General features: G+C 49.0%; 1 protein-coding gene across 2 annotated transcripts in view; it reads right to left on the bottom strand.

Moving 5' to 3' along the window:
* LOC140399096 (pappalysin-1-like) overlaps positions 1 to 16,661 on the bottom strand; it is a 457,633-nt gene that overhangs the window by 82,859 nt on the left and 358,113 nt on the right. The gene's annotated exons all lie outside the window — the stretch shown is intronic.

Raw genomic sequence — 16,661 nt, forward strand, 5'->3', positions numbered from 1 at the left:
TTAGCTTTCCTAATGAATTGCTGTACCTGCGAATTAACCTTGAATGATTCATGTACCAGGACACCCAGAAACCTCTGTACCACCAAGTTTGGCAATCTCTCACCATTTGAATAGTACGCTGCTTTTCCATTCTTCCTGTCAAAGTGGACAAGTTGTCATTTTTCCACATTATACTCTGTCTGTCTAATGTTGCCCACTCCATAGAATCCCTACAGCACAGGAGGAGGCCATTCAGCCCAGCGAGTCAGCACTGATCCTCCGAAGAGCACCCTACCTTGAACCACTCCCCCGCCCTGTCCCCGTAACAGCCACGCATTGATCACAGCCAGTCCACCTAACCTATACATATTTGTTTTGTGGGAGGAAAGCGAAGCATCTGGAGGAAACCTACGCAGGCACGGGGAGAAGGTGCAAACTTCGCACAGACAGTCATCCAAGGCCGGTATCGAACCCGGGTCTCTGGCAGTGTTAACCACTGGCCACCATGCCACCCTTAACCTGTCTATAGCCCTTTGTAGACTCCCTGCCGCCTTGTGGTGGTATGTATTAGGGGTAGTACGGTACCCAGTGATGCCGAGAGGCTATTGGTGGACAGACACTGGGTCCTGATTGGATCTGCCGCCTGCTGGCTCCACCCAGTAAGGCGGAATATAAGAACCCGGGTTCTTCCAGCAGCCGCATTCTGTAACCGAGCTGCCGGGGAACAAGTCTGCGTAATGAAGCCATCGATTGACTTCATCTCTTCTCGCCTCGTGAGTGATTGATTGTGCTACAATTTATTACGCAAACTTAAAAGACTATGGAGCTCCGGATCGTCCCGGAGTGTCTGCGAATCAGCCCCCATGTAGCAAACTCAGCGGCCACGTTTAAACACTGGCTAGTGTGCTTTGAGGGATACCTCCGAATGGCCCCCGGCAGACCTACAGAAAATGAAGGTCCTGCATTCCAGGGTGAGTCCGGAGATCTACACGCTCATCGAAGACACGGAGGATTTCCTGACGGCGCTCACCATGCTGAGAGGGATCTACATTCGGCCCGTAAACCAGGTCTACGCACGCCACCAACTCGCGATGAGACGGCAAATCCCCGGAGAATCGCTGGACGAGTTCTACAGCGCGCTGCTAATATTGGGAAGGAGCTGCAACTGCCCACCAGTGATGGCTAACGAACATATGGAACTCCTAATTAGGGATGCTTTCGTAGCAGGGCACGGTAGCATTGTGGATAGCACAATTGCTTCACAGCTCCAGGGTCCCAGGTTCGATTCCAGCTTGGGTCACTGTCTGTGCGGAGTCTGCACATCCTCCCCGTGTCTGCGTGGGTTTCCTCCGGGTGCACCGGTTTCCTCCCACAGTCCAAAGATGGGCAGGTTAGGTGGATTGGCCGTGATAAATTGCCATTAGTGTCCAAAATTGCCTGTAGTGTTGGATGGGGTTACTGGGTTATGGGGATAGGGTGGAGGTGTGGACCTTGGGTAGGATGCTCTTTCCAAGAGCCGGTGCAGACTCGATGGGCCGAATGGCCTCCTTCTGCACTGTAAATCTATATGGCTAAATTTATATATATATGACCTCACCCCAAATTCGCCAGCAACTGCTGGAGAGAGACTCACTGGGGCTCACAGAGGCACGGGCCCTTGCGGCCTCCCTCGATGTGGCCTCGCAGAATGCCCGCGCTTATGTCCCCGACCGCGCGGCAGCCCCTTGGGCTCCGTCGATCCCCGCCGCGACCGACCCCCCGGCACCCCCCATCCCCGCAAGCCTGCGCGGCCAGAGCACAAGTGCACCCGAGGGGGCCCCACTGCTCTTTTTGCGGGCAGTCGAAACACCCCCAGCTGCGATGCCCGGCCCGCTCGGCCATCTGTAAAGGTTGCGGCAAGAAGGGGCACTATTCAGCGGTGCCAGTCCCGGGGGGGTCGCCACAATTTCCGGGGGAGAACTGGGACCACAGACTCAACTTCCCCAACGATCCATGTGCGGCCAACGGGCGCTGCCATTTTGGGTCCAGGACTCCATGCGGGGAGGATGGGCGCCACCATCTTGTGACCCTCCGGCCACGTGCGATTCATGGGCTCGGCCATTTTGTCCGGCCCTGACCGCGTGCGATCTGTGGCGCCGCCATCTTGGCTGACAGCCAAGGACCCTAGCATGGACGGCTCCACGGGGCCTGAAGAAAACGCCCCAATGCAGCAACCGCGACTGGCTTCGGTGACCCTGGACCAGTCGCGGCCCCAGACGCTCCAAACTGCAACGACGACGGTGCTGGTTAATGGGTACGAAACGCCATGTCTGGTCGACTCTGGGAGCACGGAAAGTTTTATCCATCCGGATACGGTAAGACGCTGTTTTCTTTCAATCCACCTGAGTACCCAAAAGATTTTTCTGGCAGCGGGATCCCATTCCGTTGAAATCAAAGGGTTCTGCATCGCAAATCTAACGGTGCAGGGGAGAGAGTTTAAGAATTATCGACTTTATGTCCTCCCCCAACTCTGCGCTCCCACACTCCTGGGGTTAGATTTTCAATGTAATCTTCAGAGTTTAACATTCCAATTCGGCGGCCCTATACCCCCACTCACTATCTGCTGCCTCGCGACCCTCAAGGTTGAACCGCCTTCTTGTTTGCGAACCTCACGCCAGATTGCAAACCCGTCGGCACGAGGAGCAGACGGTACAGCGCCCAGGACCGAACATTTATCCGGTCTGAAGTCCAGCGGCTGCTGAAGGAAGGCATCATCCAGGCCAGCAATTGTCCCTGGAGAGCTCAGGTGGTAGTTGTAAAGACCGGGGAGAAGCAGAGGATGGTCGTAGACTATAGTCAAACCATCAATAGGTACACGCAGCTAGATGCGTACCCTCTCCTCCGCATATCCGACATGGTCAAGCGGATTGCACAGTACAAGGTCTTTTCCACCGTGGACCTTAAGTCCGCATACCATCAGCTCCCCATCCGCCCGAGCGACCGCAAGTACACTGCCTTCGAAGCAGGCGGGCGGCTCTACCACTTTTTAAGGGTTCCATTCGGCGTCACTAACAGAGTCTTGGTCTTCCAACGGGAGATGGACCGAATAGTTGTCCAGCACGGTTTACAGGCCACGTTCCCGTACCTCGACAACGTAACCATCTGCGGCCATGACCAGCAGGACCACGACGCCAACCTCCGCAAATTCCTCCAGGCCGCTAACGCCCTACAACGGGGAAAAATGCGTGTTTAGCACCGACCGTCTAGCCATCCTTGGCTACGTAGTGCGTAATGGAGTGTTAGGCCCCGACCCTGAACGCATGCGCCCCCTTATTGAGTTCCCCCTCCCTCGCTGTTCCAAAGCCCTGAAACGCTGCCTGGGCTTCTTCTCTTATTACGCCCAGTGGGTCCCCAACTACGCGGACAAGGCCCGCCCGCTAATTCAGTCCACCGTCTTTCCCCTGTCGACAGAGGCCCCCCAGGCCTCCAGCCGCATCAAAGCGGATATTGCAAAGGCCACGATGCATGCAATCGATAAGTCCCTCCCCTTCCAAGTTGAGAGCGACGCATCTGACGTAGCTCTGGCGGCCACCCTCAACCAAGCAGGCCTTTTTCTCCCGTACCCTCCACGCTTCAGAAATCCGCCACTCCTCAGTGGAAAAGGAAGCCCAAGCCATAGTAGAAGCTGTGCGGCATTGGAGGCATTACCTGGCCGGTAGGAGATTCACTCTCCTCACTGAACAACGGTCGGTAGCCTTTATGTTCGATAATGCGCAACGGGGCAAGATCAAGAACGACAAGATCTTGCGGTGGAGGTTCGAACACTCCACATATAATTATGAGATCTTGTATCGTCCCGGAAAGCTGAATGAGCCGTCCGATGCCCTATCCCGCGGCACATGTGCCAACGCACAAGTGGACCATCTCCAAGCCCTCCAGGAGGATCTCTGCCACCCGGGGGTCACTCGGTTCTACCACTTCGTGAAGACCCGCAACCTCCCCAACTCCGTCGAGGAGGTCCGAACAGCCACCAGGAACTGCCAAATCTGCGCAGAGTGCAAGCCGCACTTTTTCAGGCCAGATAGAGCGCACCTGATAAAGGCTTCCCGTCCCTTTGAGCGCCTCAGCCTGGACTTCAAAGGCCCCCTCCCCTCCACTGACCGCAACACGTACTTCCTAAATGTGGTTGACGAATACTCCCGTTTCCCTTTCGCCATCCCCTGCCCCGACATGACCGCGGCCACAGTCATTAAAACCCTCTGCACCATCTTTACACTGTTCGGTTTCCCCGCATACATCCATAGCGATAGGAGGTCCTCCTTCATGAGCGACGAACTGCGTCAATTCCTGCTCAGCAAGGGCATCACCTCGAACAGGACGACCAGTTACAACCCCTGGGGGAATGGTCAGGTAGAGAGGGAGAATGGTACGGTCTGGAAGACAGTCCTACTGGCCCTACGGTCCAGAAGACTCCAGTTTCCCGTTGGCAGGAAGTCCTCCCGGATGCCCTCCACTCCATCCGGTCGCTGCTGTGTACCAGAACTAATCAAACGCCTCACGAGCGCCTCCTTGTCTTCCCTAGGAAGTCCTCCTCCAGAATGTCACTTCCGACCTGGCTGGCAGCCCCAGGACCCACCTTGCTCCGAAAGCATGTGCGGGTGCACAAATCGGACCCGTTGGTCGAGAGGGTTCATCTTCTCCATGCGAACCCTCAATACGCCTACGTGGCATACCCCAACGGCCGACAGGATATGGTCTCCCTGCGGGACCTGGCACCCGCCGGAGCTCCCCACACCCCCCCAACACCAACCACCCCCTTCCTCCCGCCGGTGCACCCTACAGTTGCTCCCTTCCCAGGTGGATCGGTCCTCCTCCCGTGCCCGTCCAGGAGTAGTGAAACAGGAACAAACGTCGCGACGCTCCCAGAGATGACAGTGCCCGAGCCAGTGCCTGCACCACCACCGGAGCTGAGATGATCGGCAAGGACGACCAGGGCATCCACTCGACTCATTGAATCTGCGTGACAAAGCAAGATCTGTAAATAATTCAGTAGCCCAGTAAAAGCGGCATTGTAAATAGTTAACCGTTGATATCGATGCATAGCCACTGTGCTAATGGAATCCCAGTACCGCCATTGTAAACCCCTACCACCATGTGACCCACCACCCCGCCGGGTTCTTTTTTAACAAGGGGTGAATGTGCTGGTATGTATTAGGGGTAGTACGGTACCCAGTGATGCCTAGAGGCTATTGGTGGACAGACACTGGGTCCTGACTGCATCTGCCGCCTGCTGGCTCCACCCAGTAAGGCGGAGAATAAGAACCCGGGTTCTCCCAGCAGCCGCATTCTGTAACCGAGCTGCTGGGGAACAAGTCTGCGTAATAAAGCCATCGATTGACTTCATCTCTTCTTGCCTCGTGAGTGATTAATTGTGCTACACGCCTCATGACAACTTGCTTCTTTACCTATCTTGTGGGCCAGTCAGCTCTGAGATCTTAGCCACTTCACACTGTAAGACTTCAGTCGGCAGACAGAGGGATATCCCCTGGTTGAACCAATATGTACATTGGTGGACACACAGATGCACATTCCTGAGCCCAATCACTCATTACACGCCCCCCAAGGAGGTGAAAATAGTCAACCTGAGTTAGAATCATTAAGCAAGAAACCAAACTTTACCACAAAGCCAACTATCTGCTTTTATGAGTACATTGAGTGCTTTTTAGTTCCAGAAAGGTTTGAAAAAAATAATCAGTTACAGGTCAATTATACTTATTTACTTTGGGTAAAAGGAATAGTAATTCAAACACAATCATTGTGGTTTGGCAATCATTGTCATCAAATCCTTTATATGCAACTTTTCAGCAAGCTGAAGGATCTTCGGGGAGCGTGTGGCTGCTGCCAAGCTCTAAATAATCCTTGCAACTTTCAAACGCTACATGTTTACTCTTGTGCAACATCTGGAAAAATGAGTTTCTGTAACATTTCTGGTGGAATTACAAAAATGTGCACTGCTAGGAAGGTTTCTCTATATGCTACTCAGAATAAGCTGAAAATGATGACTGTTGTTGAAATTAAAACATGCAAATTCTATCATTTGTTTTCGCAGTCAGAAGTAAAGAAAACAGAGGACAGTGCGCAGACATTGTCGGCTATCTTGATGTTGACTGTGTTTCGATTGGTAACGCTCTCATCTCTGAATCAGAAAGCCGAGAGTTCAAGCTGCACCTCCAGAGAGTCGAGCACAAAATCCATGCTGAAGGAGTGCTGCATTGTTAGAGGTGCTGCCTTTTACGTGAAACATAACAAGGTCAGGATGCAAAAGATTCTGTGGCACCATTTTGAAGATGGGCAGGGAGCTCTCACTGGTGCCCCGGCCTATTGTCGTCCTTCAACCCATACCTCTTTAAAAAACTAATTAGCTCGTGATGATCACACTGCTATTTGTGGCTGTCACATCTTCTATGTTGCAACAGTGCGTACACGTCAGAAATATTTAGTTCGCTGCAAAGGGCTTCAAGGCATTGTGAGGTCATGAAAGAGGCATTCAACTTGCAAGTCTTTATTTGATCGGCTGAAACTAGATCTATCTTCACAAGGAATGTGCTTATAGGCTGATGTCGGATCTGGTACTTAGAAAGTTGTGTGCGTTTTGCCAAAATGTATAGTTAGCCATCAGAATTTCCCCAGTGTGTTTTGAGGTACAGGTTGAGGGAGCATGAAATTACATGGAGGGGATTCATTAGGGTTCCTGTCCACGGCACGCGCCAACAATTCCAGGCCCAGCTTCACAGCGCCGAGGACCAGGGTTCGATCCCGGCCCCCTGTCCATGTGGAGTTTGCACATTCTCCCAGTGCCTGCATGGGTCTCATCCTCTCACAACCCGAAGATGTGCAGGGTAGGTGGATTGGGCAATCTAAATTGTCGCTTAATTGGAAAAATGGTTAAAAAAACCCAATTCCAGGCCGATCCAACATCAAGAAGGGCAGATATGTTTACATGTAGCCTTCTCTCTCCAGAGCATAGTGTTGTTCACCAAAAGCTTCCTGCCTTTGCAGAAGATGAACCTTTTTTATTTATATTAGAATATTCAGAGCAAAGCACATGTACTGCTGACACCTCCGTGTCCTTTTTTTATGTGTCTGTTCTTCCTCTCAGTCTTGCTACCTTCCCTTCCCTTTTACGCTTATTTGGGGGCCTTGCTTTGGGAGAATGATCTACCTGGGGTGTCTCTACACTTTGCCTGACTTTGGGAGCTCTGAATTGCTATGCAATGCAGAGGCTGATCTTCGGTATCTGCTTCACAGAAGTCAACTTGCTTAATCGGGTGGAATATTCCGTGGGCGGCATGGTAACACAGTGGTTAGCACTGTTGCTTCACCGCGCCTGGGATCCGGGTTCGATTCCTGGCTTGGTTCACTGTCTGTGCGGAGTCAGCACGTTCCCCCGTGTCTGCATGAGTTTCCTCCAGGTGCTCCGGTTTCCTCCCACAAGTCCCGAAAGAAGTGCTTGTCAGGTGAATTGGACATTCTGAATTCTCCCTCAGTACCGGAACAGGCGCCGAAGTGCGGCAACGAGGGGATTTTCACAGTAACGTCAATGCAGTGTGACACTAATAAAGATTATTATATTATTGTTAGCGGCAGCAACTCGTTCCCAATCAGGCCTCCACAATTCCTGGTGAGGCCTGCTTCAATGTCCCAGGTTAATTCAATACAAGGATTTAAAGCAGTGGTTGATATTGAGGGGACACTTTGCTCATCAATTGGGGAGAGAGGGCACCAGCAAGCGATGAGAGAAATGAGCCACAATTTTTCTGAAGTGGTTCAATAAATCTATAAAATATTGCGAGGACACACCAATACTTAAAGATAAACAGTGTGAAGAGGTTAAAAGAGGAAGCTGCCTCAGCTGGAAGAACAGGCTAAGGCTGTGTGTTGTAAGGAATGACATAGAGAGAGAAAAGTTGTGTAAATACTGCATAATAAATTTGAAGGGATTAGTGGATTAACATAAAGCTGATGGCTACTTGCTGCCCATGTGTCAATAGAACTAGCAACAAGTCTAATAACAAGGTCAGGCCAGGTCATGTCAATGCTAAAAATGTCAAGAACAGCATATGTTGGGTTTATTGTGTCGAGTTACGTATGTTAAACTTGCTTTTGTTGTGATTGTTGAGTGACTTATAATTGGCAATAACTGTGATGCTGAACCTACTGCACAATGACACAAACTGAACTTAATTGATACAGGTGTAGGCCTTTCCAAATTATGTAATGGGAAGTTGATTATGATGTGAAGCGACGCTGTTAAAATTAATCGATTTGATTAGGTTTAACCCTGTCTCTGAGAAGAACCTTTGAAGGAACTTGAAGCAGATTTCAGAGCGAGAGACTGGGGTCTTCCTCTTTTCCGGTCTCTGCTGTTTGATTAATAAGAGCTACAGTTGAAGCATGAAAAGCAGACAGATCCTGTACGCCTGGATGGAAGTCAGAACCTTTGATATTGTCAAATGTTCTGTAGAGACCCTCGACATTTCCGCCCCAATTGACTTTTCAGCGCTTGTAATCGCCTGGCATTATAAATTTCTTTCATTGCTTGCTTGGGAGTTTGGGACATTTTCTAACACAGTCCATAAATAGTCCTGTGGCTGAAATCATAAATTTTCCACAGAAGAATGTGTTCAGTGTTTGATAAATAAGACAAAATTGGATCATGTAATATCCTGCACGGAACCTATGGAGTGCGAATGCTGGTCTTCCCCATGCTCCTTGCGGAGTATGAGCTCCCTGCCAGGGGCGGGGTAGCTCAATTAACCAATGTACATAAGGTTGGCCTGTAAGGCACCAATAACAGAGAGGAACCCGGTAGGGATCTACCGGGTCATGTATATATCGTTTGTGTAAAAAAAAACTTTGCTCTTACTTTATTCGCTGTGGACACCCTGGGTCCTCATTAAACTGCCGATGAGAAGCAATCTAGTTTGCTGCCGATGCTGCGACCTACTAAGCTGAGCCACCTCCCCGATTTTCTGGCCTCAGGTTTGGATTTCTTTGATTCGCCGTGCCTCTGTTTGGGTGGTCAGGTGTATTTTTAAAAATTTAGAATACCCAATTAATTTTTTCCAATTAAGGGGCAATTTAGCGTGGCCAATCCACCCAGCCTGCACATCTTTGGGTTGTGGGGGCGAAACCCACGAAAACACGCAGAGAATGTGCAGACTCCACACGGACAGTGACCCAGAGCTGGGATCGAACCTGGGACCTCAGCGCCGTGAGGCAGCAGGGCTAATCCACTGCGCCACCGTGCTGCCCTGGTCAGATGTATTTGACGCCAGTGTTGAAGACTAGAACCAATATACTGAATAAATGCATTATTTCTTCCAGGCCAATAATATCACAGAGAACAAGCGGCAGACAGTCATACTGTTGATGGCCTGTGCACCTCATAGGTTTGGGGTGATCTGGAGTCTCATGTATCCAGTGACACCAGATACACAAACATTCAATCAGCTCCTTACACTTGTGGTAGAACACTTTAACCCAACCCTGTCGATAATTGTTCAAAGATACCGCTTTAATACAGCAGAGAGGTCCATCGGTGAGTCCATCACCGTGTTCATATCTCAGCGATGGAAGATAGTTGAGTTATGTGAGTATGGAACTGTTTTTGGAACTGTTCTGTCCGATATGCTCCACGAGCGCTTGGTCTGCAGTATTAATAAAATGGAAACTCAGAAAAAGATGTTGTGCGAAGTCTCCCTAACACAAGACAGTGCGGAACGCATCGTCCAAAAGATACAAGGGATGGAGGTGAACTTTTTGGGGCATCATGAGGTATATCTTTGGCCTGGACTCACCATATAGTGAATCTGGCCTCTGGGCGAAGAGTCCACCACTGAGATGTGGGACGTCCCTCAACTCAGCTGAAAGCAATTTCGGCCCCTGTACGACGTGTGGCTGCCTGTCTCGGCATACCAGCAGGCACCAGGAGGGCCAGCGCTCTAGAAGCCCCGATCAAAGTAGGCATGGCCCCAGGGACGGGCCTTGCATCTGGATAACCCAGAAGTGCCAGAGGATGAGGCTGAGAAGCAATGAATTGTTTGGCAGCACCCCATGTGGTCCCTATTCATGTTGCGATACAGGTGAATGGCCATATTCTTCAAATGGAGCTGGATACGGGAGTGGACATTTCTGTGGTGGTGCAGAGCATTTGTGATCTTATCAAACGAGGAGTGCATACTTTGTCTTTGGCTAACATGACAGTTTGTTTGGCCACTTCTATGGGGGAGTGACTAAATATCCTGGGGTCCACCAGCGTGTTTACACTGGAGAGAGACCGTTCACCTGCTCCAAGTGTGGGAAGGGATTTGCCACTTCATCCCACCTCCTGAGACACCAACAAAGCCACAAAAAACTGCAGTGATTGGAATTTGCTGTTTGCTCACATTCAGGACTTAACCATGTTCATTTGGGTCTCTTTCTGCTGATAACAAAATCTAGCCCATTTACAGGGGCTAATATTCTGGCTAAAAGTCAAATAACGTAGATTTTTGTTAAATACTCTGATGGTTTAGGGTGCCAGTCAGTGCACCCTCCCCTCATTGTTCTGCAAGAAAACGCCTGTTGGGCCACGATTGGCAACACCGGCTGCAGTTGGGTTGGCAGCATATCCTCCAAGTGGGATCTGGCAGTTTGTGTACGGTACCGAGCAAATTCCCGTACATTTTCCAGCCGGTTTGCCATTAAATGGGCTGTGGCCAAACTCTAGGTGGACCCAGAATCCCAGGCCCGATATTTTCACGCTTGCCCGGTTCCGCAAGCTATAGTGGAGAACGCTGGGATCACATTTTGGCATTTAGTAAGTTTGGGCATTATTCGGCATATGCGCTTCGCTGAATGGGCGGCACCGGTGAACCCCATAATGAAGCCGGATAAAACAGTCCACCTTTGCTGCAACTTTGGTGTCCGGGGGAAATTGGATGATGTGAGAAAGGCTGGATTCTCCACCATTGGGATGCTCCGTTTTGCCGGCAGCCCGGGGGTTTCCCGACGGCGTGGGGCAGCCCCACAATGGGAAACCCCATTCACCAGCCGGCGAAACAGAACATCCCGCCGGCGTGCTGAACCAGAAATCTGGCGCGGCGGGACGGAGAATCCAGCAGATTGTCCACCATAGGACTGAACTCTCGCTCTCGCGCTACCTCTCTCCCAAGCCGAGAATGGGGACTCAATAAAACCTTTTAAACTTGACATTAGCATGGGAATTTAGATCCAGGAAACCTTTTGGTGATAGATTTGAGGATTTAGGGATGCAGCTCCATGTTAAAACTCCCAAAAGACAATGGAAAATGAGAGAACTATATGGTCCATTCACTGTGAACAGAAATAATGACAATCTCTATTTTTTTTCAAAATAATGTCTGGGCCAATTTCTGTCTGGAAGAAGGTGCAGGCTATTACTTGAAAAAGATGAGATAAGGTGGTATCGAAGGGCCAGGCTGGAAGAAGCAAGAGTCCCCTCCTGCTCAGAATATTGACTTGTTACGACGGTGATAAGATTCATGTTCTGTTCCTTTTGTAAGTGTCTGGACTCCTCCAGTACCACGCACATAATGCCGCAGTTTGCATTTAGTTCTGAAAGCTGTGTAAACATGTGTTGAAGAGTGTATTGCTCCAACGGGCCACAGCTGTGCTCCACACCTGCGATTCAAAGGTCGTTTATAAACAGCCAATCAGAACCCACGCTCTGAACGACGCAAGGGAGACTTTCGGGGGAAGTCAGCCGAACAGTGTTTCCTCATGAAAAATGCTTAAAGCAAGAAAACTCGCTTTTTTTCTGAAGGCCTGCAATCCATTGCCAGTTTTTAAATATATTCACAACAATTAATCTTGAGTTTTGATTAAAGTGTGAATAAAATTCTCGATTTTTTTCTTTCTCCTACCTTACCGCACTGCCACCTCCCCCTCAACCCCCCCCCCACCCCCCCACCCCACACACACACATCCTGCCCCCACCATCCAATCCTCAAAGCGCACCACCAGGATCCATAAACAGGCAAACAAAATTGGCAGAGTCTCACGAAGAACATGTCATTCCCTCAGTTTCTGTAGCACCCCAAAAGTGCACAAGAGTACAGATTCCATCACTCCAACGCCACGCTTATAACAGGCAGGCGGTTCTCCTGGTCGAAAGGCGATACCTATCAGCCAATTGCATGAACCTTAATCTCAGAGTTGCTGTTTAAATGCTCCATTTTGCAGCCTAGTGGCGCAGTGGTTAGCATTGCTGCCTCATGGCGCCGAGGTCCCAGGTTCGATACTGGCTCTGGGTCACTGTCCGTGTGGAGTTTGCACATTCTCCCTGTGTTTGCATGGGTTTCGCACCCACAACCCAAAAGATGTGCAGGGTAGGTGGATTGGCCACGCTAAATTGCCCCTTAATTGGAACAAATTAATTGGGTACTCTAAATTTAGAAAGAAGTAAATGCTCCATTGATTTTGGGGCAGGAACAACTGTGCTTCCTCACTTAGTTCGCACCTCATGAAGGTGCACAGAAAGCAAGAACAAGCATAAGTAAATGGCACCACGTTAATGTTCCATTTAACACTTTCTAGAATCATCCCAATGACATGAATGAATAATGCCTGAAAAACTGAAGCACATTAAAGAAATGATTAAGGACGGCACGGTGGCATAGTGGTTAACACTGCTGCCTCACAGCACCAGGGACCCGGGTTCGATTCCGGCCTCAGATGACTGTGTGTGGAGTTTGCACTTTCTCCCCTCATGCCTGCCTGGGTTTCTCCCACAGTCTAAAGATGTGCAGATTAGGTGGATTGGTTGGGCTAAATTGCCCCTTAGTGTCCAAAAAGGCTAGGTGGAATTACGGGGATAGTGTGGGTGCCTGAACCTAGGTAGTGTGCCCTTTCAGAGGTTTAATGCAGGCTCGATGGGCTGAATGGTCTCCTTCTGCACTGTGGGGATTCTATGATTCTAAGCGCGGGAGGTTGATTAACTGGTTGTTCCCTTCTCTCAGGAGCTTGCTGAGAAGCTCTACCAGGCCGTGGCTTTGCTTTGGAAGGACGGGTGTTGACCCTGCTTCTCCAATGGCCTGATGGCCGCGGGCAGGGTGAGGTTAGCTCAGCACAATTCACTGCCCTTGGTCGGGTCTGGGGTCCGGCAGTACGGCAGGTTGTTCAGAGAGCTGTGGGTGCTGATGAGCGTTGACAACATTCTTGTTATATTACACTGTCATGTTCTGCCGCCTATTGCGCTCATGTGAATGTGCCAATGATAAGTGGTGGGATCTGTGCAAGTGTAGTCACGTAAAGAATGACATACATTTATAGATTATAGAACATAGAACATACAGTCAGAAGGAGGCCATTCGGCCCATTGAGCCTGCACTGACCCACTTAAGCCCTCACTTCCATCCTATCCACGTAACCCAATAACCCCTCCTAACCTTTTTGGACACTAAGGGCAATTTAGCATGGCCAATTCACCTAACCTGCACGTCTTTGGACTGTGGGAGGAAACCGGAGCACCCGGAGGAAACCCACGGAGACACGGGGAGAACGTGCAGACTCCTCACAGACAGTGACCCAGCAGGGAATCGACCCTGGGACCCTGGCGCTGTGAAGTCACAGTGCTAGCTACTTGTGCTACCGTGCTACCATTATGTGAAGATTATCTCATGGGATCCTCCAGAAATGTCCCAAAGCATTTCCATGTGTAATTAATTCACTGAAATTGCGATGACTCTCTCTCATTAACACAACTTGAACTGAGTTCAAGCTCAGCATGATCCCACAAACAGCAAATAGGTGAATGGCAGTTTTCTGGAGGTGTGGATCGATGCACCAGACTTGACTAGGACACATAAAGAAATCTCTACTCCATGCAGTCTTTACTATCCACCTGTGTAACGACTAGAGGTCTTTGCTTCATCAAAGCTGCATATTTTTCATTGTCAATTCTTTGTTTAATGTTTGTCTTTTACAGTTGGCGTTGCTCAGCTGAAACAAGGCAGCTGCTGGGGAAGGATGGAGGAATAGGTGGGTCTAAGGCGCGAGTTCCAAGTTTGCTTCTTTAGAACCATAGAATTCCTACAGTACAGAATGAGACCATTAAGCCACTTGAGTTTGCACCTACACTTTGAAAGAACACCACACCTAGGCCCAATCCCCCGCCCTATCCCCGTAACCCCATCTAACCTGCACATCGGAAACCAGAGCGCCCGGAGGAAACACACGCAGACACAGTGGGGAATGTGCAAACTCCACACAGGCAGTCAACCAAGGCCGGAATGAACCCGGTCCCTGGCGCTGTTGAGGCAGCGATGCTGACCACTGTGCCACCATGTTGCTGATGAACCATCATGAACAACCTTAATAACCTGAATGATTACATTTCTGCATCAGAAATACTTTTTTAAGTGACTTTTGTTTAAGATACAGGAACTTAGCAGATTTGATAACAGCTTAATAGGTTTACAGACAACCCGTTGGGTAATCTGAGTAAAAGCAGGCAGGTATTCACCTTATCACAGAAATGTTACCTGGATCAGTCACACATACATACGCACCGACTCAGAAATATTTGAATATATTCACTCTTTTCCCATCATCCTAAGGACGACTCCCTTTCTATGCTCAGTGTAAATAGTAAAGATATTTCGCTACACTTAAAAGTGCAGAGAAAAAATTCCCTCCTCTTGGGAGGCTATTGGTGAAAGTTCAGGTTACACTTCAATTGCACATAACGCCATTGGTGGAAAACAGCTTCACTTTATAGTAGCACTGTAGAGTGTGACATGCAACCCAGATTCTGAGACAGGGGCTGACCTGATAGGATAACAAAGTAGAATGAGAGACTTTGGAGGAGAATGTCTCTCTCTGCTCCTTGTCAGCTTCAGTTTGAGGTTACCACCTGATCCACATAACACAAATGAAATTTTGCAGTCAAGCCAAAGTGACTTGCTTCTTATTATTTACTGGCCCTGGGCAGTCCTCGTACACACCCCCCGACAAAAAAAAAACGTCCTTCTGGGTTGAAACTGTTTACACGCAATCGTTGAATTTCAAACGTGGCAGGAAACGTTCCCGTACCAGCCTCCCCGAACAGGCGCCGGAATGTGGCGACTAGGGGCTTTTCACAGTCACTTCATTTGAAGCCTACTTGTGACAATAAGCAATTTTCATTTCATTTCATTTCAAGATTCGTTGAAGAGGAAGATCATGCAGCTCTATCTCAGAGTATGCCAAACCCAGATGATGCGGAGACTGAGTCTCTTCCACCCCATAACTGGCCTTCCCTGGGAGGAAATGCAAGCCGTTAATTGATCAGGCATACAATGAGAGCAGGAAGGATTATAAATGGGGATGATTTGTGCACATCTGACTCCTGTTGATTCCATTTTTTCCCTATTTCCTGCTCTTCTACAGGGAATAATCCTGACTGCCCTTTCTTTTGAAATTATTTGAGAATGTACCAGCCTCCCCGAACAGGCACCGGAATGTGGCGAATGTGGCGACTAGGGGCTTTTCACAGTAACTTCATTTGAAGCCTACTTTGACAATAAGCGATTTTCATTTCATTCACGTTTTGTAAGCTGCTAAATGTGTGATTTGTTTGAAGCAGATTCATTATCCAATTGTGCTTTGAGTAAGGGATTAATTTCCTTGCACGTTATTCTACAAGTATACTATACTTTCCAAAGATATGCATAAACCACATTTTGCTTTCTTGCATTCATTACTAAGCGTTAGCTTAAGTCAGTGACAGATGTTTCAGTTCTAAGGCAGCACGGTGGCACAGTGGTTAGCATTGCTGCCTCACAGCGCCGAGGTCCCAGGTTTAATCCCGCTCTGGGTCACTGTCCATGTGGAGTTTACACATTCTCCCCATGTTTGCGTGGGTTTCGCCCCCACTACACAAAGATGTGCAGGTTAGGTGGATTGGCCACACTAAATTGCCCTGTAATTGGAAAAAATGAATTGGGTACTCTAAATTTATTTTAAAAAAAGAAGTTTCCGTTCTAACTCTGAAGGTTGCAATTTAATCTCCTCTGCCAGCCTTAGGCCTGATACTCTGTGCAGTAATATTGGAAGAGATACATTTACAGGGTGAAGCCCTGTTTGTCAGATCATGTAATTGTATAAGATTTCTTTGTTCTAATTGTATCGGGATAAGAAATTCACTTGGTACCTTGAGCAACCAATGTCATCAAAAAATTATTAACAGGCAAAATTATCTTATTGCTGTTTGCAAGAGCTCGTTCTGTCAAAATGGCTGCTGTATACTAATGTGAGAACAGATCATTGCCTTTCACGCTGTTTCTTGTAACTGATGGGATTCGCAATGTTACTAAAATAATGAAAGGTGCGATATGGATAAAAAGGACCAGAGTTTAACCTAACCCACCTGACAGATGGATCGGAGGCCCGTTTTGCGTAATTTTATGCTCCATTGACTCCATCCAGCTTTTGCCCCACACCTGCCGGTCTGCTGGGGTTAAAACCGGGACTAAAGTTTGTTTCATCAAAACTACTTCTATCACCTAAATTTCTAATTTTGCACCTTCGAGGAACAAGAATAGCCGGATGCTTCTGCTGATGCCGGCTTTGATCCAGTCACAAAGAATTCCCTTGCAATGTCGTGGAGGAACTGAAAGCTGAAATTAGTTGGCAGGGAGAGG

This window comes from Scyliorhinus torazame, chromosome 22 (assembly GCF_047496885.1).
Source record: "Scyliorhinus torazame isolate Kashiwa2021f chromosome 22, sScyTor2.1, whole genome shotgun sequence".
Classification (NCBI taxonomy): domain Eukaryota; kingdom Metazoa; phylum Chordata; class Chondrichthyes; order Carcharhiniformes; family Scyliorhinidae; genus Scyliorhinus; species Scyliorhinus torazame.